We start from the raw sequence: 24,240 nt of genomic DNA, 5'->3' as shown, positions 1-24,240 counted from the left end.
GTCCTGTCTTGACCTCTTTGTGCCCAAACACATATGCAGACACACACACACACGCACACACACACACGCACACACACACACACACACACACACACACACACACACACACACACACACACACACACACACACACACACACACACACACACACACACACACAAACACACACACACACACACTCTCTCTCTCTCACTCACTGCTTGCAGCAGAACTGAGTATCAGTTCATTTTGCACTTTATATTGGCTGCCTTAGTATTCCATTACCAAACCTAAATCCCCATTTTCATTTTTGCGGACATGGAGTATGTTTTTAATAAGTCTTTTTTTCCTTCAGAATAAAAAAAAAATATGCTTCTGAAAAACTCCAGGGTCAGAAACAGATACTTCTGCCTTCCTGCTTTTCACTTTCCAAATGTTATTGTCGCATATATTATAATATGAAAGAAATATCTGATGGATCTGAAAATTTTCATGATTTTTATGTCATGAACTTTTATATAATTTTTTAAAAAAGATTTTGTGTGTCAGTTCTTTTTTTAATCTATCCAACAGGGAACACATTTACCATATCAAAAATATGTTCTTATAGCCTGAATACCATTTTTAATACATGCCCAGCTCTGTTTAGGAATGTGCAGACTATAGCCATTAAGAACAGCAGCATACTTTGTGTTGCTGCTCACCTTTTTCTATACAAAAGTCAGGGACTCCGGAACCTGTGAGTAATGCTTTTTTTTCTTTATTGGAATGATTAGCATCTGATTTTTCAGACATGGATTAATTCTACTTTTGAAATAAATAGTACCGAGAGGGTATTATCACTGGATAGTCTTTTGTTTAGGCTTAATCTGGGTCTGGGAAGATGAGACTAGATGTGTTACTTCAGCAAGCCAAAGATGATATAGGTTATACCAGTAGTGGACTTGTATGATGCATCCATCTTCAGGAACATCTCTAAGATACTTGGAATCAAGGTATTACTTGTTTCTTCCATCTGGCAGCAGGGGGAAGCACTCTGTTAAAGCCAGAAGAGCTGCTATTTGCCCTCTACCTCTTTCTGCAGGTGACAGGGAGCAGAAACAGACGGCATGGAAGAAACTAGCTGTAATTTGTAATTATCTAGGGGGCTATAATGTTATGCCCTCAGTCTAATGTGGCAGTAGTGGTATGATTTAAACCCACTATCAGGCTTGTCACTTAAATTATGCTCAAAGCGGATACGCTCTGGTAGAGAGGAAAAAGGAGACAAGCAGGGGCATCTCTGATTTAAATGCTTTGTTGCTCATCTGTTCTCACACAATCAACCACAATGCAGTAAAATGAAAAACCCTCATTTAGCCATCCTTGATGGAGCTGTTTTAGTTATTTGCTCACTTATGCAAGTACACCCACAACCACACACTATTACCTTAAATGTACAAGGAACTATGAAAGTTAGTGAGGAAGAAAAGTCTCCAGGAAATCAGGATTTGGAGCTGTTCTTTGGGCCATATGGCTTATTTTGCATTTTAAATTGTTATGCCAATATTCATGTTATAAGATTTTTTTCATGAAATGGAAATCTGTATTAACATAAAAATTAGAATGTAATTCACAATGCCTAAGCATAATTGCATTAATGGAAAAGTTCATGTTTTTTTCACATTTGATCTAAACTCATGTAGACCGATGTGCAGGCACCCCAGTTTTTGTTTCAATTACTTGAATGATTTGTTAAAATGAATTAAAATAACTGCCACTCCCATTGGAGTATATTAAAGATATTGTAAACACACACACACACCTCAGCTGATACAGACACAAATGTTCCTCACAGTGACTTCATTGACATTCATGTCCATGTCAAGGCTGTCAAGTAGGCTAAAGCGTCTAGCTGTTTTTATTGCCTTTGCATGGTTGAATCATACAAATGTATTCATCTGCCCGAATGATAGCTGGACATACTGTACCAAGCTAAATAGGCTTGGTGGAGTTGAACAATAACAGTTACCAAATAGCTTCATAATTTTGGTCAAGAACAATGCTAAAATTGAGCTTGACTATCTATTGTCACGGAACGCTTCCCTTGCCACTGGTCACATGGTACGGCCCGCTGCGTGCAGTGGAAGTCACGTCGTATCGTTTGTAACCACGCCCCTATGATGGCACACACCTGCACCTGGTTTAATGTTGTATGTCTGTGTATTTAAACCCCTGTTGGTGTGTGCATCAGTGTTGGTCCTTGCTTGTTCGTGTTTTCTAGTCCTACGTGTATTCATGTTAAGCGTATATGTTTGTGTTGCTGTCATTAGTGTTCCTGCCAGTGTTATGTGTTTTCATGTTAACCGTTTACGCTATGTGTAAGTGCCGTCATCATAAACGTTATGTGTCAATAAACATTATGTGTCAATAAACGTCTGTCAAAGTCGAGGGAGTCTGTGCATCCTGCTCCACGCCCTGCAGTATTTGGGCCGTTACAGAATGACCAACCACCACAGGACGCCAACTCCTTTGACGGGAAACGGAGTTCCTACAGTGATGTAACTAAGGACATCCCAAGTTGCTGCCAGGATCCCTGGACATTGGGGAGAGGACCGCAATGGGTGTTTGTGGCTGGAACACTCCCTGGAATTTTTTTGGGGGGGGCTACAGCTCCAAGCCAGGACCGCGGAGAGCCGAGGGGCTCCACATAGACCAGGGTGAAGGTGGTTTGGTGGAGCAGGCTAGGTCTCTGGCTAGCGATGGAAAGGCTCAAGTTCTTCTTCTTCTACAGACACACCAGGAATACTGCAAGGGTCTGCCCAAAGCCCAGGAGGTGGACTGCCTCTGGGGAGCTCCTAGAGCGGTTGTCAAAAGGAGGACCATTAGGGGGAGTAGCACGTTCAGAGCCAGGGCAGACATGCACCCCTGCATGTCCAGTGGGGCCAAGAACACGCCTCCAGTGCCTGTGCTGCTAGTGGGAGCTGCGTTACTGCACCGTGTGTGTGTGTGTAGGTGCATCTGTTTTTGTGTATCTGCACCTTTTGTGTGTCTATAGGCACATCGTCATGTTGTGTGGAACTTACCGGACTGCCCTGAGAGAGGCATGGACTCTGCCTTTCACCCTCCTACTAAGAGGTCTCCCATATTGGTGGTACCTAGACCACCTTGTGTTGGGTGGGCACCAGGCATTGCCATGCTATTCCTATGTATGTGTACACGGTGGCCTGGGGTTCGCTCTCCCAGAGTTGGATGCATCAGGAGCCGCGCCCCTTGGGAGGGGGTTCTGTCATGGAAGTCACATCGTATTGTTTGTAACCACACCTCCATGATGGCACACACCTGCACCTGGTTTAATGTTGTGTGTCTGTGTATTTAAACCCCTGTTGGTGTGTGTATCAGTGTTGGTCATTGTTCGTGTTGCTAGTCCTACGTGTTAAACGTATATGTTTGTGTTGCTATCGATAGTGTTCCTGCCAGTGTTACGTGTATTCATGTTAACTGTGAGTACCGTCATGTTAACTGTGAGTACCGTCGTCATAAATGTTATATGTCAGTAAACATCTGTCAAAGGCGAGGGAATCTGTGCGTCCTGCTCTATGAAAGTTAGAAAATCTGATAGTTAACATTTCTCAAAATATGGACAGATTTGTTCTTGAAACATGTGTATAGCACCTAAGTGCACGGAATGGTTCAACCAGAAATTTGTAATAAAAACTGGGTTGTTATGTTGAAACTTTACTTGTTAACCAAGTGCTGCCCAAAAATCCCTAAAATAAGTGATATAAGTAATAATCCACTTCAGTTGAAACTGTAAAATATCACTTCAGACAAATAAATGATATATTTACAAGAAAACAGCAAAAAACGTGCTTCAGTAACCTACAGTTACGTGGTACTACCAATACTGAGACAGACCTATATTGCACAGACACTGTGAAAGACAATTAAAAAGGAAGAACAATAAGAGGAGGGGTGGGGAGGAAAGAGAGAGAGAAGAGTGGTAGATCAGCAAGAGGCTGAACAGACTAGCGTGTGTCCCTCTCTCCCTGTGCACCTTTCCCCCCCAGTAAAACTGCTGTATTTTCCCCTACATCCTTTAGCCCCTGGACATGAGTAATATAACACACCCAGAGTCAACTTCAGTGAATGCATCATTATTGCTTTACAGTGAGAAAGGTGTGTATAAAAGAGATGGGTGTATGTGTAGTAGATTTGCCCATGTGACTGACAGTCATGGATATACTACAAAAGGTGAGCTTTTTCATTTGTATGAGCCTTGTTCCTCAAGCAGAAATGTTTTTGACTCTTCTTCCATGCTGACACTTCACTGGTGTCAGAAGTGGGATGCAGCTGCCGGACTGAAAGAGATTGAGTGGTTCATCAACAAACTTGAAGACACCCGGATGGAGAAGATGGTGAGGAGAGCAGTGCGGCAAGCATCGTCACGAGGCTCAGAAGTTGAGCCCAGTTTGGAAGAGAGACCGTGCTCATCTGTCTTCCGTGCAACAGTGAGGTCATCTGGGAACTATGCAAGTGGCCATCTGGCATCATGGCTGGACGGCAGCCGCCACTATAAGGCAGCTATGTTTGGCACAAAGCGCTGTAGGTGCTAGTCAGCGTACCACCAGCAACATGACAACCTAACGGTATTGACCGTAGCCCTCTAGTGATGTTTTGGGTAGGTGGCAGCAGCGATATTGGTCAGGTGGCTGAGACAGAGCCTACAGGCAGTGCAGATAGTTCCTCCTCAGCTCCTCCAGAAGCTATGCATTCAGGAAGTGTTCCAGTGCTGGCTCTTCTTGTGCACCCTCATTAAACACTAGGTATGCCGTGCCAAACCATCTTGCTGCTGAGCTATCACAACTATCCCTGCTTTCCCTTTAGCTTATCATGGAACAGCCTCTCACCCATAATGACACTGGCACCTTCCTGAAATGTCAGTGGAGGATGATGGTAAATGCAATTGGTCATTATGTTGTTCTGGTGGCAGATCCACAAGCACCAGTAGTGCTTTTCCCCCCAGCAGCAAACACCACTGAGTTATGCTGATGCCACCATCTAATCATGATGACAGGTAACCACTTTCAAGATTGTGGAGTATTGTTATCTGGTGACCTTGCCATTGTAGCATGGTAGGCGGATGCGTGCTGTCTCCGTCGTTGCCATACACCATACTGGCCTCATCTTTCCTAGCCTCATGATACTGTTTCATTAGCCATCTTACCCAGCCTGCTACCTTGCTATCGCTTGCTATTGCCTTTTATTAAGCAAAGGGTCTTTACAAAGACATACAGCAACAAGCAGAAGAATGGAACTGAACTAATGAGGATTATTGGAGGGGAGTATAACTAAATGAAAGTAGCATAATGAAAATGACAACACTCTAATACACTGATAAGTCTTGAGGTCTCTGTTTCTTGATTCCTCCTATAGTTTTTTCTAAGAGTCTCAAGTTCTTAGAAAAAAAATGGTGGATCTTGCTTGTAATTCTGATAAACACTGAGCTTTCCATGGTCTTTTTCTAATTAGCTAGTTTCATGCAAAATAAATGCCACCTTTATTCATAGAACAGCACCATAACTAAGACATGCACACACACATGAACACGCATACACACACACACACACACACACACACACACACACACACACACACACACACACACACCATTAAGAAGTAAGCAGATGATTTATTTAAAAGGCAAAAAATGTCCATGTATGTATGCAGTGTAAAAGCTGTCTACTGTTGTAAGAACGTCAGTTATGCCAGCCTGGTTCTCTGGTCTTGGATACTATAATGTGCATCAGTTACTGTTTCTTATCAGAACAGACACAACCAAAAAATATCTCCAGGACGTCTGTATCACCAGTCTCATGTTTTATTAAACATGTAGTTGAGGTTTCCATGATTTAGGGAGGAGGACGTGACCTTTAACTTACCATTTGCCAATGAGTGATTAGAAGGTTTTGTGAGAATATGTGAATCTTAATTTGCAATTCCTTAGGCTATTTTAACCCTTATATCTCCTCTTATTATATACAATCATGGAATATATTTCTATCCTCTATACTTACAATTAAATAAACATTTTAGTGGTTCTCTTGATACAATGGAAGAGTCAGCTGAAACACAAGATGTGCCACTCTTATGTGTATATGTGAGTGTTTGTGTGTGTTTTGGGCATGTGTGTACATGCGCATGCCTGCTCTGATCTCTGTAGGCTTGTTTTGGCTTTAGTGTAGAGATGAATTATAGATGTGTGTAAACGACAACACGTCACTCTGTATCCTGCCTCAGGGGCGCACTCACATCCTTATAAGCAGGAAATGGATTTGGAGGGCTGTGTCACCCACAAGGTCCCTGATTAGAAAGCAATAGAGGAAAGAGAAAGGGACAAATCTGGGCTTTCTATATCTGCCCTACTACAGAGAGAAATGAAGCTGATCATGGAGACAGGCAACCATCCATCAGCCTACACTCTCTAGTTTCTGAGGACCATGCCTATGCACACACATACTCCCTCTCTTTCTCTCACAGACTCAGACACAAAATGATGCCTCAGCTCTATCAGATGAGGACATTTCATATTCACAGCTGACGGGACTTCCCTACCTCTTCACCTTTTTCTCTCTGCCACTTGTTCTCTTCTTTCTCTCTGCATGTCTTTCTTTCTGTAGAGCCTTGTATGTTCAACTCCACCTCTGCGCTGCTTTTTTTTGCATGGGGTGTGTGTGTTTTATGAAAAGCTGTTCCACGTTGCTTCCATTCATGTATCAGAAATGGATAATAATAAGAATAGAGACTTTGGGGAGAGAGCTGTACTTGCACTTTTTTGTCGTGTTTAAATGAAACAACAAGGGAGTCTGCATAATGCTGAGTCTCTAGGAAAACAACAAAATGGAATGCATGTGATAATATAAGTGAGCACATGATAAAAATAAGAGTATTTATGAACATCAATGTGTGTGTGTGTGTGTGTGTGTGTGTGTGTGTGTGTGTGTGTGTGTGTGTGTGTGTGTGTGCGTGTGTGAGAGAGGGAGAGAGAGAGAGAGTGACACAGAGAGAGAGAGAGCGAGAGAGAGAGAGAGAGAGAAAGGGAATATAGAAGACGTTTAAGCTTGATTGATTCTGAAGCAGCCAAGCACAACATTCCATTGTGAATAGTGTTCAAAAAAGTATATTAGTTGGAGAAAAGAGACCCAGCCTCCAAAGTGCATCATGGAACAGACCACTTATACTGATATTACTAGCTTAACTTCCTTATAATGTATTTTATAGTGTGAATCAGTTTGAACTTCGACTTCAGTTATTTATTACATTTCTTAGTAACTTCCTTTCTCAGCATTCTTCATCCACTTACACTGTTAGTTAAGTTACACATCTATTGATCTGATCTCTCCATCCTCACCTAGAAATCCAGTTTTCTGCTGATATGCTCTGGCCTCTTTTAGAGCTGTGCTGTGCTGTGTGGACTCTGCCCAGTATTATGAGAATTCTCCTGGGCAGGGAAGCAGGACGTCAACAGAATATGTCTGCAGGCAGAAAGAGAGAGTGAGTCAGACAGACAGGTAGAAAAACAGACAGGCAGACAGACAGAGAAAGGTTATTTTAGTTTTATTACTTATCATGTGCAGATAGACATATACACTCATATACCCAGGTATATGACAGGTAGATACAGAATATAGCAGACATACATTTCCATATTAGCCCTAAGGCTGAACTCGTGCTGAGGCTGCTGTGCTATTGACTCTAGTAAATGAGATCTTTTATGACAAGGAAGGTTAGTGTCAAATTAACATCAGCTTCATTCTCCTTAGAGAGTTCAATCATTGATCTGCACTTACCCAGGGAAACATTGCCCTTGTTCAAGGGGCCATGGAGAGTGTATTAACTCAGTGAGTGTGTCAAAAGGCAGTTGTGAATGATTGTGTCTGTGTGTGTGTTGTGTGTGGATCCTAAAAAAGCAGAGTTTTCAGCTGGGTATTTGCATATTTGGACATGCCTTGCTGCCAGTTGCAGTGCTGTGCCATACCACTGCTGCTCCTTTCTGCCCTTTCTTCCTTTTTTACGGCACAATAAAGGGTGTCTCATCCCCAGGGAGACGGCATTGTTGGCTTTGCTGCCCATTTGTTTCCTTGATTTGTCTCTTCTACATCTTTCCTCATTCTTCCACCATTTCTACCATTTTCTGTGCCTGGCTGTCTCTCTTCTCTGAATCCTCAGACTGCTCCTGATGACCCCTCGCAGGTCAAATATCTCCACAATCACAGGAATCAAATTTTCTTTGAAAGTGTGAGGCCAAAACAAACAAACAACAACAACAACAAAAAAACGTTTTCTTTGGGTACTGAAGTTAAACTATGGGTTAGTAATACATACAGTAATGCAAGATTCAGTGGAAATCTCTGAAAAAATAGCAGTAGTAATATACGTGTGGGTGTGTGTGTGTTTGTGTGTCTGTGTGTGTGTGTGTGTGTGTGTTTGTGTGTGTGTGCATGCACATATGTTTCGTAAATGTTTTTGTATGCACAAAATGTATTATGGAGTACTGTGAGAAAAAGCCAGGCTCTTTGATCATTAGTGTTCATGAGCTCCATTATCAGAACTATAGGCAGCATTATAATGAATCACATACGAATGGTTCCTGCTGTTTACATACATAGACACACATAAGCACGTGCATGGATACAGTTCTCTTTTGACTTCCCCCACATATTCTCTCTCCTGAAAGACAAGCATTATAGCAAGATAACTGAGCATCTTGTCTTTACTGCAGGACTAGCATCCTTTTCAGGCGCACACTGCTAATGTCACTCCACAGACATTTGCCTCTGCCTCTCTAAGCAGGAATATTCCTGACAAAAAAAAAATTAGAGTACAGTTATTATATCAAAGATTTCTGTGTGTGAATCTTGAATTCCTTTGATTTTGATTGTAAAAAATCAGGTGTATGTGTAAGGTAGAGGTAATGGGTGTTGATCTAAGCATCTTTAACATTTGTATCACGTTATCCATTAATGCAAAAGTTGGCCTCCCATTACCACACAGTGACCCAAATCTTGAGCTGATGTAATGAAGTGTAACAGAATGGACAAAAAAACTCTCATTCAATCTAACATCTCCTTGGTTCTACAGCCTAGATTCTACAAACTGGCATAGTAAATGTAGACTTATTGCTCTTGAGGTCTACAAACTGGCATAATAAATGTAGACTGACTGCTCTTGGTGTCTGCAAACTCACATAGTAAATGTAGATTTACCGCTCTTGAGGCTTGTAATTACCGCATTTGTATTGCGGATTGCATTTGTGTTTGAGTTCAGGGCAAAGCACAACATTTTTTGAGTTCAATAACATAAGCTGTGGTGAAGGATATCTGGCCTGAGAGGCTATATTTGAAATGGTTGTATTTAGTTTAATTTATTTATTTAATTAAAGAGGGGTGGTATTTTTCACTTAAACCTGAACCCCTCAGGTATTTGAATATCTTCTAATTTGAACTGTTGCTTCTGCCTTCTGTGTTCTTCAAATAGCAGTTGCCCTCAGGGTCAGAAGTGAATTTCCCTTCCTTTGAAATGATCGTTGGAGCAGTATCAGGCTGAATTAGTCTACACAGGGAGTCAGGGCTCAGAGTCTGACAGTAATGAGCCATATTCTCACTCCCTTTATTCTAAGTAAAGACTTGAATGTCAGTATCGACATTATGTTGGTGTCAGCTAATGTGCCTAACTGCAAAAAAATATTGATATTTTTGTGCTTTTAGAATTTCAACCAATATGTAGAATGGGTATTTAGAGTGGACATGTTTTGAAAACAGGTCAGAAGCAAAGACATAAATATCCATATGGCTTTCCATTTTCACTGTGTGGATACAAAAATGCATACTAAAATAAGAGGCACTCACCACACTATTTTAATTCTTTAGCTCTTCTGGCTATTTAAGATGTTCAATTTATTGTGTCACCTCATGTAATGCTTAAACAGATTATACACACAGGAATGCCTAATTAGAAGTTGTTAGGGCATCAGAATGTTGATAGTATTACGTTATACAGGGTGGAATGGCTGCAATGAGAAATAACAGCAGTATGAGACTTGCCTCCTTGAGAACATTCCTTGTGTCCACATTCTAACTTTTAATTGTATTGCGGGTCAAACGACTGCTTTGGTAGACTGAGCAATGCCAAATTTAGTGCCGGCACACACAAAGGCTTATACACAAGAAGTGCTTGTATCTTGACATTTAGAACCTAATTAAAGGAGTGAAGGGAATGATCCTGCAGAGGTCACCAACTCATTACAACCAAGAAGTGTCTCTCTATTTTATGTTCTTTCTCTGTTCTTTTTCTTCTCTCTCTTTTACACACCCACCCACACACTCTCTCTCTCTTTCTCTCTTTCTCTCCAGGGTGTCCAAATGCCAAATGAATGATGCTAACACTTCGCCAAGACAATGTGATTTTTCATAAATAAACCAGTTTCAATCAAACAGATTGAGCCTTGTTTTCTAACACTTTTCTTTATTCATGCGAAAAATATGTAAGTGTACTAATGAGAAGAAAAATTCTCTTTAAATTGTACCAAATCCATTGGTGACATTTTGAAACCATGTCAGACATGGATAGAATTCATAGACAAGAGTCTGTTTTCACCTCCTTTGAGGTCTCTGTCCTTGAGATTTCTTTTGCTCTTTCAGCAAGAGTCTATGTGCCTGAAGGTAAGTCCTGAAGGTGAGCTTTAAACATTTTCAAACATTATCAGCCATGTTAATGCAGCACACCTCTCTCTGATCTCACATATCCTGACATTCCTCATACTTAGCAGTGTATTAAGAATGAGATGGTAACCAAGAATGAGATGGTAACCTTCAGTTCAATGAGACAACTGTTGCTCCATTACAGAGCATGCAGTCTCCACATAGTGCATAGGATATTGTTTCATAGAGATACAACCTTTTAATATTAACATATTTAAATTTTAAATAACAGCAAAACAAATGGTACACTACTTTGACTGATCTACATTATGATACGTCATTATGAACTATAAGTACTGAATTAAATGTTTCTATGTATGAAACTAGCTGCTGACATTGAAATAGAAATCATCTTGAAGATCTGACTTCGCTATATCACCAGTGTTGCTGTTTTGGTTTTTTTTGGTTTGATGTTAGGTTTGAGAATAAAAACACCACTGTTTGTAAATACAAATGTTGCTGCTTACTTTTATTATTCTTTGTTGATATATTTATTTTACTTGTTTTTATACTTTGCTTTGCAACAATTATGTTAGAATGAACCTGTAAAGTAAGTTTTCATTCACTTACTGAAAAGACCTGTTTGTTTTGCAGTTTGTTTTATACATCTTGCATTAAATTTTGAACTTTGGATCGTTTAAATTTATCATTTAAAGTTTCCGAGTATAGCATCTTCACACTAGATGCCTAATCTTTCTGGAACATAGAACTGTTAGCACTGTGTTAGTCTATCTGCTCAGTCTGGAAAGCCATTCTCTCTTTTGGATGGGTCCTCAACAAGCACTAAAGTATTAAGCACAACGTTCCTCTATTGTTTATAAAACAGCATACATTTAATGTTTAAAAAGGAAAAAAAGAACTTTAAAAATGCATGATTAATGTATATGTTTCCTTATTGTTATTCCCTTATTGCAAAGTCATCGCTATCACTTTGTCCTCATTAGTAAACAAATCATTTTAGATGATTAGATTACACAAAGGCTACAGACATTCATGTGAATATGAAGAGGACTGACACAATTTCACTGTCCTGTTGTCATAGTTCCCATGGTAACAGTACCATGTGGTCTGTTTTGTTTTTGTTTGTATTTATTTTTATTTTTTTTGTATTGTGCTCACCTGTGTCTTTCCCTTTCTTTTATTGTGTTATGTAGCTTTTTTTTGCATGCAAACAATCTGCAAAGTTACGAAGCCCAAAGTACATCCCAAAGGGAGTAACTCTCCCACCGAAACTACTTTTCTAAGCTACCTGAAATGCCTCATTGGAACTTCAGTCTTTTTCATTTGTTACAAGACAACTCAATCCTGTAACACAGTTTTTAATGACTGCCTACTAGCAGGCTTTGCTAGAACAGGATGGGTGAGCTGAGAGCACAGGCTCATCGGGACAGTTCTGTTAATTCATGTTCTTGTACACTGGGTTCATGGATCTTTACTCAGACCTGGGTAAAGCTACAAATATAGTTCGCTATAGTATGCACTTGTGTCCTGCCTTTCATTGTTATAAAGATAGATTACAGGCATCTGTTAGGAAAGGATCATTGGGTTAGGAACAGACTCATAATTCACATTGGTGCCAGGGGTGGGGTCATGGCCATCAAAGGTATTTAATGTGCTTCAAGATGGTTTCTGGATGTCAGTCTGTTGTTCTTTTGCCATTTTCTGGATTTGCTGGACAGCAGGAACCCCAAGCTCTTTTATTCATTCCCTGGTTATGTGAAATCAACCTTTGTCATTTATGACCAACCCTTATTAAAAAACCTCATCAACTAACTACAAACTGTGCAGACTAGCTGTGAGAGTCGAGTGGGAGCTTGGACATTGGGGACTGGAGGTTGGAGAATGTCACCTTTCAGTGACTCAGTACTCCTTGATGTTCTCCCAATTTTAGTATACTTATACACCCACATATTATAAGATGCACACTCAAATTCTTGAAACCATGCAAACATAGTACTTGATTTCTAGATGGGCGAGATAACATTATATTGGTTAGTTGGTAAGTGGCTTGGATGGCCTTGGATGCCTATTAACATCTCTGTTGTATAATATATTGCAATGTGACCTAAGTTTCACAAATGCATGCTAGAGGTTCAAAAACACAAAATGGAAAAAATGGAAATTACAGTCATCCGTCCACCTCTGCGATGTTAAGGGTGCAGGACCCCTGCAAAATACAGGAGAACATCTGACTGTCAAAGTGAAAATGTTTCGAAACCGATTCTAGTTTATGCTATCCTTTATAGTCACCCAATATGTATGTACTAAATCTTAATGTAGTCAAAGGCAGGTGCTACTTAACTCTCCTAGACAGCCAAATGGAAGGTGGGTGATTTAGGAGAGGCAGACCAATGAAATGACAGATAGCACGTGATACGTCAGACTCAACACTGCATGTGTGCAGGTTTTGAAATTTGAGCTATTCTTCCATTCATGCAGAGAGTGATGTTTTAGAGAATCTAGGTGCTATCTCTCACAACCGTGCTATTGCCTGCCTTTTTAAGCCTACCACTCTAGCGTTAAGGAGCTCTAAATGACAGCCATTAAATCTGCTACAGCAGCTTCTTTAGGTACCTGTCTGCTCGTCTGATGTGTACTTGGAGTGAAGTAACCTTGCGTTTGCTGCTGGTTGTTGTGTAGCACTTGTCCTCACCTGCGTTTCCATCAGGATATCAATGAGAAGAACATGTCACTGTGAACTCCTCAATCTTGCCCGACTCACAGAAATCAATAGCACTTTCCCGTCTAGCATGCACCTCTCTCTCTCTCTTGCTCTCTCTTTTGCTCTCTCTCTCACAAACACACACACTTCACTTTTAGTGAGCTCCAGGGATCCATGTTTCAATTGATCCAAGGAGAATCCTGAGCAAAAATGCTCTCTAGAACAGTAAAGGAGAGAAATACAGGAAGAAAAAGGACTAACCTTGCTCTAGAGCCTACTGGCTCAGATCAATATCAGAGTTCAGTCACACTGGAGAAAACTAAAGACATGCACAAACACAGGCAGAGGCTTGCACACAGGCATACACATCCTACACTGTGCGAATATCTGGCCTGTTTAACTGTTTCCACTTAACCTTAAAGTCGAGCCTAAGCTCATCTCTAACCCAAGCATAAGAGTGCACAGAAAACACAGATACATTCTGCTAGAGTTGGCATCCTAGTGCTTGTAATGCACACACACATACGCATACCCACAGCAAAAAAATACATTTAAGTTTCATTTAATGACCATTAGAAGATATGGCTCTGCTCTCATGTTAGTTCTTATGTTAATGTGACAGTTGTGGAGCATGACTACATATAGTCATGCAGACAATTTCAAGTCAGTTTGTATTATCAGTAACAATGAATCCTGACAAAGATGTCTTGGTGCAGTTTTACTATAGAATTCGCAAGCAGTAATTTGATTAGTGGATTTCTCATGAATGGCAGAAAAAGGCCTGACTGACAGCAACAATTATCACCTTGTCATGCCTAAGTGGTCGTTTGATTTGCTAATATAAAACATCTGACCTGAATTTGAAATATTTTGTTTTTTAATTCAAAATTGGAAGGCTACTCCAGTTCAGTTGTATAAAAGGCAACAGCAAAGTTGATACTATACAGAAATAGCCCTGCTTCAAATCTTCCTTTCACTGTATTTAATCTTCTGCCCATGTCTCCAAGTAATTATGTGGATTGGAATTGCCAAAATTCAATATGTATTTAAAGGACCTTTCAGGTAAAAATTAGAAATCTGAAAGAATGATAATGAATTTCTCATTAGTTACTAGCATTAGTTACTATTATGATTTCAGGAAATCCATTTTCTGTCCAGTAAATCTAAACCACGATGTGTAAATGATGGAGTATTGACAGATGCTCCTCCCAGGAGTACTCACACCCGTAGTTCATTTTCCCCCAGTGACTTGTTTTTTTCTGTGCCACATTGCACATTTTCTACTTTAATTAACCCCTCATAGTGTTTGCCCCTTAATACTTGTCAGTGTGTTGTTTGACATAATGATTCATTCTCTAGTTATAACATTTTACAGGATCCAGCTTAAATTTACTGTACTTTGTATTCACTTCATCAAATCCCACGTGGCTCATGTTAGATGGTTAGTTTTAATGACTATCTGGCATGTACCACAAGATCCATTTATTGCAAGTGCAGCAGCAACGCAGCCCATACTGCATTCATGCTACTACACATTTATATACTGCACACATTCATCTAGTTTCCATCCATCTCCAGGCCAAACCATATATCAATGCATCCATCAGAGCTAGACCAAAAACCAAGTTCAAGGCTAGCCTTAGGACAACACAAGAGTAAGACTAAGATTCGGAATATATTGCATGGAAAGCAAGTTTTAGTGGTGATAAACGCTGTTTATGAGAAGTACTCCTCTACTCCTGTAGCTCCCCTGGAAGAACAGGTACAAGGTGCTGACAGTACCAAGCTTGGATTTGCAGGGAGCATGTGCACTGTTATACTGATAAATATGTAAATCACTGGAGAACATTGTCTGCCATATGCTGAAAATGTAAGAGTATTGAGACCAAGAGTAAGACTCAGGAGAGTACCATGCTTTTACGGTATTGACCACTTTATTCTTATGGACCATATGGTTTCTTATCTTTGTGGCATCTGAGGGGATATCTTAAGAAGATAACAGAAAAATGGAAGGTTGTCATGCAGGCAGTGAGATAAAAATTCATTTGAACTATTTGGTTAATTATACTTTTACAGTAAGGTGTTTTGTATGAAATACATTTGTCCTTGTATTTCTGTGTATATACTATTTCTTCACCGTGTGTGTGTGTGTGTGTGTGTGTGTGTGTGTGTATTTCGTGTGTGTTTTAACTGTTTTGCAGTTAACCTTTTGAAGGGCAGTGCTTTTAGGCTCTTTCCACGTCCTGATACATATTCTTTACACATACGTATTCTTCAAACAGCCAACCAACTGTGTTCCCTTCTGTTTTTCCAAACCTCATTTTCCAGCATATATTAGACATAAACCCCTGTTGCCCTATTCCTCATCCATAAAACACACGCTCACCCCTGCGCTCTGGATGTAACACGCATATCTAGTGAGCCAATCAGATCTGATGAGAGAGGGGAGAGGATCTCTCCCCATTTCTCACGGACATCTGTGCCAGAGTGACTGCTCCTGAGTGACAGAGAGAGAGCTGCCCCTTTCTGTCCCAGCGCTTGTCTTTCTCCCCTCGCCCCCTCCTGTCTGGTGGCACTAACAGGCCTCAATCCCAGACTCTCAAGTTTAAATATAATAATAATTGAGAGCCACAGCCAGAGGTCGCAGTATAGCAGTAATGTCCTAACGGTCTCTGAAACACAGTATGCCTATTGACGCTGCCCTCTTAACAAGGAGGAGAATGCGTTCTTCATCCTCGCCACATGCTCGCTTATCCAACCACGGCTGTTTAAATGTGTACCAAAGAAAAGAGGGAAAGGAAAGGAAGCCAGGTGTTTTGGCTCAAGTGTAAAGGGAATGGGGAGTTTGAGAAGAGGGAGTGGGCTTAAAGGCTGCTGGTGGTGTGCCTGTTTTGTATATTGAGCGTAGACTGAGATTGCTGCTCCTGATAAGGCCTGTTTATCTGCAGCTCACTGTGAGCACTAATTACAAACAGGGGGAGCAGAGAGGAAGCAGGACACTGCTCAACATCGCTAATGCGTCTCAGATCTAATGTGGCTGGCTTAGAGGATCTCTGAGGACCAGGTGGACTGAATGGAAACTGAAGAGAAGGCGAAAGCAGGGAACCGCACAGTTTTAGGCTCAGATAGATCAGATCAGCCCTGCTGGAGCAGAGCCTAATGGGCTTTCTCCCAGAGGCAATAATGGTTTCACCAGTCTAATCACAAACCTCATTAAGCTCAACAGAGGCACACATAGCCTTATATGCCCACACACAAGTATGCAAAGCACACAAGCACAATGACTGTTTAGAGCTTGATGCTGATCATAATTAAAAGGCTCTAATGATCTCTATGATAACGTTGTTTAGTTTGGATGCATTAGTGTTATAGCATGTCAAGCCCATGCTAGACATATGTGGCCAGACATATTTTCTTTCTTTAACTCTTTCTTTAAGTGATATGTATGTGTGCATTTTTGTAATTATTTCTGTATGTGTGTGTCGATGTGTTTCCATTATTGTGATTTTTTTGGACACTTGACACTTTGACACCTCTTTTTACTAATTGGATCCTGAAATCTACCAAACCTATGCTTCCCATACACAGAAATAAGCAACAAATTACAAATTAGTGCATATATTAACACTATATTTGTTGGATCATACAGATATGGTTTTCTTTGCCACTGTAAATGCTCCAAGGAGAATATATTGCTACGGAGCTCTCCAAATGGAGAACTGTAATAGAGAATAGACGGTTGGGTAAACTAAGACTCCCATGGCATGAGATATCACAGCGGCAGTACTTGTCCACTGGCTAATTAATCCAATAGTGGGGCACTAACAAAACACACTCAGCAGTGTCATAGCAAATATTAGGTATGTAGCGCTGTTTCAGGGCCTACTATGGGTCATGTGAATAGGCTTGCAGTATTATCTTCTTGAGTAGAGTGTGTGTGTGTGTGTGTGTGTGTGTGTGTGTGTGTGTGTGTGTGTGTGTGTGTGTGTGTGTGTGTGTGTGTGCGTGTGTGTGTGTGTGAACAGTACAAAGCAGTAAAGCAGGTGGTTGTGTCTTAAAGGAACTGCTATCCATCATATTTATATCCTCATGAATCACACTGAGCGTTTATTAATAAAGCTTCACATGTGCCTCAGTGTTCTACACCACTCATGCAGTCAGAGAGACAGGGAGAAGAAGATGGTTATGTTGTAAACTGCAGAGAGGAAATAGCACTGCAGATTTAGATTTTTTATTGGGGGGGGCTTGGTATGAAAAACATATCCTGCTGCTTGAGGTATATGGACTTTGCGTTTCTATTTGGAACCACATTCTGCTGTGAGGTTTCATGTGTTTTGTCACGGAGATTTTATCATACCTTTCCCCCTTCCTCTTGGAGAGCACTGCAGCACCTATGAGATAAGCCGGTTCCGCTTTGAGTTAAATCAGGTGGAGGTTTGAGTTAAATCAGGTGGAGGTTTGAGTTAAAGCACGTTCATCTCTGAATGATGGCCTGCTCAGCCTCGAGTTTTAGCTTGTTGACTTGAGGCTGTGTTCAGTTATACTGTCACTAAATCCTTTTACCATGGAGCTGATCGTGTGGAAGTCAGCATAGCTGACTTGATAATAAACCCAGCAGTATAAGCAGAGCGCAGCTGATCTAGCAGTGTGTAAAAATCTCCACACTAATCCCCTATTTCAGAAGCTGATTTAAAAGCTTGCACTTGGAGGATAAATATAATCTAATAATGGGAATTGGATTTGCAATCATTCAAAATAAAATTTATTAAAAACATGTGTTTTTGCCAGCCTGGCCTGGATCCTCTGGGCTTACAGTTCTGCAGCCTGTTTAACTATAGAGGGTGATAGATCATTACATTGTCTAGGTCCTGCTGTACTCCCCTCTGTGTGCTTCAATTGCTGTTAGTGTGTTTAAGGGGTGAAAGCGCAGAATACGCTAGACTAGCTTTTTTTGGCACTCAGTATTGTATGCGCTCAATAACACAGCCTGAGCTCTCTGTTCACAGCTTAACTACATGGTGGTCTCTATTCCCTACCTTTAGACATACAGTGTTTAATCTGATAGGTCAAACCTGTGATTCTGTAGGATCTCAGTGTTCCACAGCTTGAGGAAGTGTAGTGCTGTGCTCTGTAAAATATACTACGGTTGAACAGGAATAAGTTTTAGTAGCATGGAGATCATGTTCTCCTCGTCTTTCTCTGTCCTATTTCATCCACAACAAAGTGCCTCCCCCACACACACCCCCTGCGCCTCTGTGGGAAGCCGCAGCTAAATGAATGACTTATCAGCAGAAGTTATTATGTATGGCAGTGCTCTGCAGTGGAGGTAATGGGTCCCTAGTGTCACGTGTAACAGGTATGGGGGTGGAACTGTGTCAAGGGAGTTGGGGGTTCATTAATCAACAGGAAGCAAACAACAGGGAATTTCCCTATTTTGGGGACATTCTGCCTCTCAGAATACGGAGTGAAAGCAGGATCATTAATTTAACACTTTGTACATAGGAGACGTGCAGCCACACAGTGCGCACAGGGAAGAAGGTTAAGAGTGGAGGTGTTATTTTAGCAGTTTTAATGTGTAAAAACTACACTGTTAATGTGCATCCTTTAAAAGCAACAATCTTTTTCTTGTGATGCTTAGGCACTGCAAGTCTCTGCTGAATCTCGGTTAAGACATTGATGTTGTGACACCTAGGCTGTGTGCTGTGGTTGACATTCACATTGTCAAACAACTTTCAGCTTTTTACCCCATAAATCTGCAACAGTACTGTGTGTGTGTGTGTGTGCTTGTGTGTGTGTGTGTGTGTGTGTGTGTGTGTGTGGGGGGGGGGGGGTGTTCATATTTATATCTTGAGAGTATTGTGTAGGATTGTGTGTTCTGGGTTTGCAGTGTGTTGATCTCCCTTAAGTGCTGTTTAAATCCCCATCAGCTCTAACCACTCCTCCCAGCCTTCCAATAGAAACACCCAAGAGGGAGGGACCATAATACAATTCTCTCATACTGAGTGTCCCTCAACTCTGTTTGCAGAGATGATGCCTTCCCTGTGTGTGGGCTGTACGCTCGCATTCAATCTCTCTCTCTCTGTCTCTCTATAATGGCAAATTTAACCATCTCAGATTCTGATGCTTAAATAAGCCATTACACTGGTTTGAAGACCCATCCATAAATCTAAGTCTAAATACACAGGTATCCTTTACCCTGTCTCACTCATGTTCTCTGGTTTTCTCATACTCTCTCCTTCACATTGTCTGTCTCTGGTGTGTGTCAGAGAGGCCAGCCCTCCCATAATGTGCTCTGCCTGGACCACACTCATGTGTGGCTAACATGGCTTAATGCAGATATACAACAGAAAGTCTGCAGTGGTGGGTGGCTACTGGCGCCAGCTCTGGCTCCCTGTAGAATGTGTGTGTGTGTGTGTGTGTGTGTGTGTGTGTGTGTGTGAGTGCCCACATGTGTGTACATGCATGTTTTATGTTGTAATTTGTCTTGGACGAAAAGACATAAATATTATTTTAGAAAAAAATATCTAATTACCAACAACTCAACCAGTCTAAAAACCTGATCATCAGGGTCATGTGCGACTTAGTGACCTGCAGCAAAGGGTTATTAAATTAAATTATTCAAATGTTGACCTGCTCAGGGATTGTTTTCATAAATGTTATGGCTCTCAGTATAAGTACTGAGTGTCATCCTCAGTGTGTACATTCAGGGAGTGTGCAGATGTGTACTGATACTGCACAGGAAAGGATAGCAGGAATGATTAGTTTCTGTATTTGTGTGTGTCTCTATGTTTGTATGTATGTATGTGTATGTGTCTCTCTGTGTGTATGTATGTTTGTGTCTCAGCACTTCTCTCTGTGTGTGTTTGTGTCTCAGCACTAAATGAGTTAACACAAATATAGAGATGACCAAGACTTGTAATGCCCTGCTTCTGAGATGATTCATTAGGTGAAAGACAGACAGACACACACACACACACACACACACACACACACACACACACACACACACTTAAATGTGATGCCTTTGTGACTATGGGAATAAACAAAAGGTACAGCACTTATGTCTGAATGTTAAACAGTGCTTACCTTGCTGTCTTCTACTCCAGCTGAATGTTAACACAAAGTATGTGAACGATGACTGTGTACAGATGGAACAAAATCCCCATACACACTGGCCTGTGCACTGAAGCATGGTGTTAATGAAAAGGAGAGACAGCAGGATTAGAGCTCTTCTCTACATCATTATCAGGGTTGTATGAGTTTATTTAGGTTTTACCACAGCTGAACAGAACCTCCACAGTCCTACTACTGAAAATGGCTTCTAGTCAATCTAAGTCAATCTTTCTAATGCCATATGAATTTATTCGAACACCCATACCCCTATATCTGCACAGGCTGTAAAAAAACAATGATCAATTCAACAAAACTAACAAGTATCACACACTTGATTCAAAGCAGACATATCACATGATATGTAAGGAATGTCAAGTTGTAGTGAGTCAAGGTGACTGGTATAATTGTGAGGATGTTTCAGGAAGAGCTGAAGGGTTTTACTTTAATTCTCGAGTGGTGGAAAATTCCTTATAATTTCAATTTCTACAGGCGATTCACACCTATGATGTCATGAAACTCTTTAGATCACATGACAGTTACTGACGTCCAGAGGTGTAAATTAGTTTTTAAAGTGCCAAGGTACAGATATTGGATTGACACTGGGGTCACAAACTCACTCCCCATCCTCATAACTAGCTGTTTCAGCGTGACATAGATGGTGTCTAACCAATCGTCTTCTCTTCTCATGATGATGCTATTTAGTCTGCTGTTGCTTTTGAAAGAATGTCCATTAGATGCAACTAGACTAAACCAATTTATTGGTCTTTAGACACTAGTAGGCTGGTTAGTCATGACCAGAGGACTCATGACTCTATGCATTTCTTAATTCATTGCACACACATCTTCTGTCTTGTCCACTCATTTATTTCTTTTTTTGTATGTGGTCTTTTGAGTGCATGGCTTTCTGTCTTGTGTTGTTGAGTTTGAAATGTAAAATTTGTAGGGGAGTTTTTCTTATACTCCAGCTACATCGTGATGATGGTTACTTCTGCATCGCATCTTCCTTCTGCTTGTTCATGCACTGTTTCGTCTGGACTTTACTGTTTTGACAAAGGTCCAGCCTGAGTAGCCACAAGCTGTCAAAGCTTCTCTGAAATGTTTGTACTTATCTTTGACCTCAGTGCTGGTTGGCACCTGAGGGATGGTGGTGTGGTTTGAATCACTTGCAGCTTGTTTTTCAGAGGAATGTAAGTAGACAGATAGCAAATACTGATCAGTAAGAGTGAGTTTCTTCAGTATCTAAGTTAACAAAATGGTCTTTTTGTTGTTATGAACATTGTCCTGTGTAAACCTGGTATATTTGGCTTCTTAGTTTTGAGTTTATTGTACCTATTGGACTTTGCCTGTGACTTAGGTGTCATCCAAAAATCTGGACCAAATGTCAAGTCTTACTCTCTGGAAGGTATTTAGGGCTCGTTTTTCTACATGGAGGAAGTAGATCACATTATGTGGATGACACTTGCATCAACTTCATAGTCCACAAGAAACAAACCTTACCTGAACATATCAACTCAGTTAATGCTAGATCATTCAGTAATCTTGATGTCTGAATATCTTCATAGTCCATGTGAAATAACAATAAAGCCATTACATTGCTTACCACTAAAATCATTGAAGAATTTGTTTATACAACTTAGAATATTAGCTAGACAATATTTTATAATTAAAATGATCAAACAGTCAGAACTACACTGCACCTCAAATGCAGGTTTTATAGTTTAGCAGCTTTTTTAGACATCTTCCATCTGTGTATTTTACCAGCTTTTGTATTTCATCTCCTGTAATGAATGAATACAGGAAAATACCTTGCTTTGCAAGTTCAGATGTTTGCAACATCTCTTTTATTACAAGATTCTGATGCCTTGACAAACTGGACCTAAACTTATAGTACATAATCTTCAGCAGGTGCGAAACATGTTTCTGTTGCTGTGATAAATTATTGTTTAGTGTATCATTATTAATGTTGTAAAATCAGTGCAGAAGTACAAGTGTTTGACATGGTGATGTGCAGATGTGGTTTTGTAGTGCCAATGGGCAGATCAGTGTGTCCGCTGCATGAACACCCTAATCAAGATATGAGTTTCAAGGCCAAATGAACAAGATGATGCTGCTGTCACACTAGGCCCTGGGCAGTAGAGCAGGAAAGATGGGCTTTTCAAGCTTTTCCAGCCAGATGCACAGTATGATGTTCTGAAATAGTTCATCTGATTGAAAACGGTTCTACTTTAAAATGTGACTTTTCCTATGGAGCCCAGCAATGCAGTGTTTTTTCCTACCGAAGACAAGTATTGGTATGATGTCAACTCATTATGCAATTGTATGTTTTCTAGTTTCTATGTATATTGTATATCACATATTTTTGAATTTCTATAGTACAGCATTCCAACAGGTGTTGATGGACATACCCAAAGGTATAAATGCCATATTTCAAACAGAAATACACTTAGTCAGTGTCAAAGACAGTTCCACTATCCAAATAATAATGTCCCTGGGATAGCCACAGCAGGACTTGATTGAAACTTAGTCCCTGCTCCTGCTTGCAGTAATTTTTGAATAAGAATAAAGGTGAACAGAGGATATGTCCTGCTATCATCTGTCCATTACCATCAGAGGAAATCTCAGTTGTCACTAGAACAGCTGTTTGTGTGCGTGCATGCATGTGCATATATGTGTGTGTGTGTGTGTGTGTGTGTGTGTGTGTGTGTGTGTGTGTGTGTGCATTGCTATTGGTCACCCCAGAGGAGCTGTGCATGTGTGTGTTAGAGAGTGTTAGAGAGGTTAGAGCTAGGGTCTGGGGAATGCTCTGGGAGACATAATTAAATCAACAATGAAATATTTCCGGGGAGGAGTCCTTTAAAATTTAATTTTCTTCTACAATCCATTCCCCAGCAGGGGAGATCCCAGAAAGGAGCAGGGACAGAAATCTGGGTCAAACAGAGGTTAGGTACTGAAACTGCCAACCCTCCACACTCAGGCTAGTACAAAGAAATATGTTTATTTCAATGGGAAGCTCAACAATTATTAAAGGTACTCAGTCTAAGAAATCTACACTATAGTAATTAATTCTTATTGTTTTCATATTGTCCACGTCTTACCACTCAACCACTGTCTCTCAAATACATTTTCCTGAATAAATCCAATTTATGCTTCTCATTATAGATAACTGCTTTACCATTCAGCGACAGTAGTGTGTCACAAATGATACCTGCCCTGTCAAATGCCTTTGATCTTCAAGTCTTCTATGTGTAGCAGAAAGCCAGTGGTACACTGCTGTCAGTACCAATCAGCTGGCACAGCATGGTGAGCAGACAAGCAGAATAAAATTCACTCTAAATTTACATGCACTAGGAGCTATTTATTAATTCAAAGTGAGAGACTTAAAGAGCTTTTAAGAATGTGCTATGATAGTTAGCATTGCTGGAAGACAGCCAATCAAGCAATTCCAAGCAAGATTTGCCATCATATTTGACAAGTGTTAGAAGGCTTGATTTTTCCAGTGGTTAATTTAGCTTCCATGTTTGGGTAATTAAAAATGGTGTAAATGAGCTGCACATGATTTTTGAATTTAAATACTCATCACTAAACGTTCAAACAGAACATAAACACGAGTGCCTACCTGGCATTCGTCACAGTTGCTCCAGTTATTTTTAATGGATTAACAGTGGCTTGAAACCTTTATATAATTAAAGAAGTTCCATCCCTCTGTCAGACTTCTAAAATAGCAAATATTTACAAAATAGTTGGTAT

The 24,240-nt window shown here is 40.5% G+C and overlaps 1 protein-coding gene across 1 annotated transcript in view; it reads right to left on the bottom strand.

The window, feature by feature from the left end:
- chrm2a (cholinergic receptor, muscarinic 2a) overlaps positions 1-24,240 on the bottom strand; it is a 75,846-nt gene that overhangs the window by 32,334 nt on the left and 19,272 nt on the right. Inside the window, exon 3 of the mRNA XM_027004057.3 lies at positions 7,370-7,493. The gene's annotated coding sequence lies outside the window, so the exon portion shown is untranslated. The remainder of the gene's footprint in view (positions 1-7,369; positions 7,494-24,240) is intronic.

Source organism: Electrophorus electricus, chromosome 4 (genome assembly GCF_041902795.1).
Source record: "Electrophorus electricus isolate QZ-2024a chromosome 4, ASM4190279v1, whole genome shotgun sequence".
In the NCBI taxonomy this organism is placed as follows: domain Eukaryota; kingdom Metazoa; phylum Chordata; class Actinopteri; order Gymnotiformes; family Gymnotidae; genus Electrophorus; species Electrophorus electricus.
Note: the sequence above shows the minus strand (reverse complement) of the source record. Positions and strands in the feature narration are given on the sequence as shown.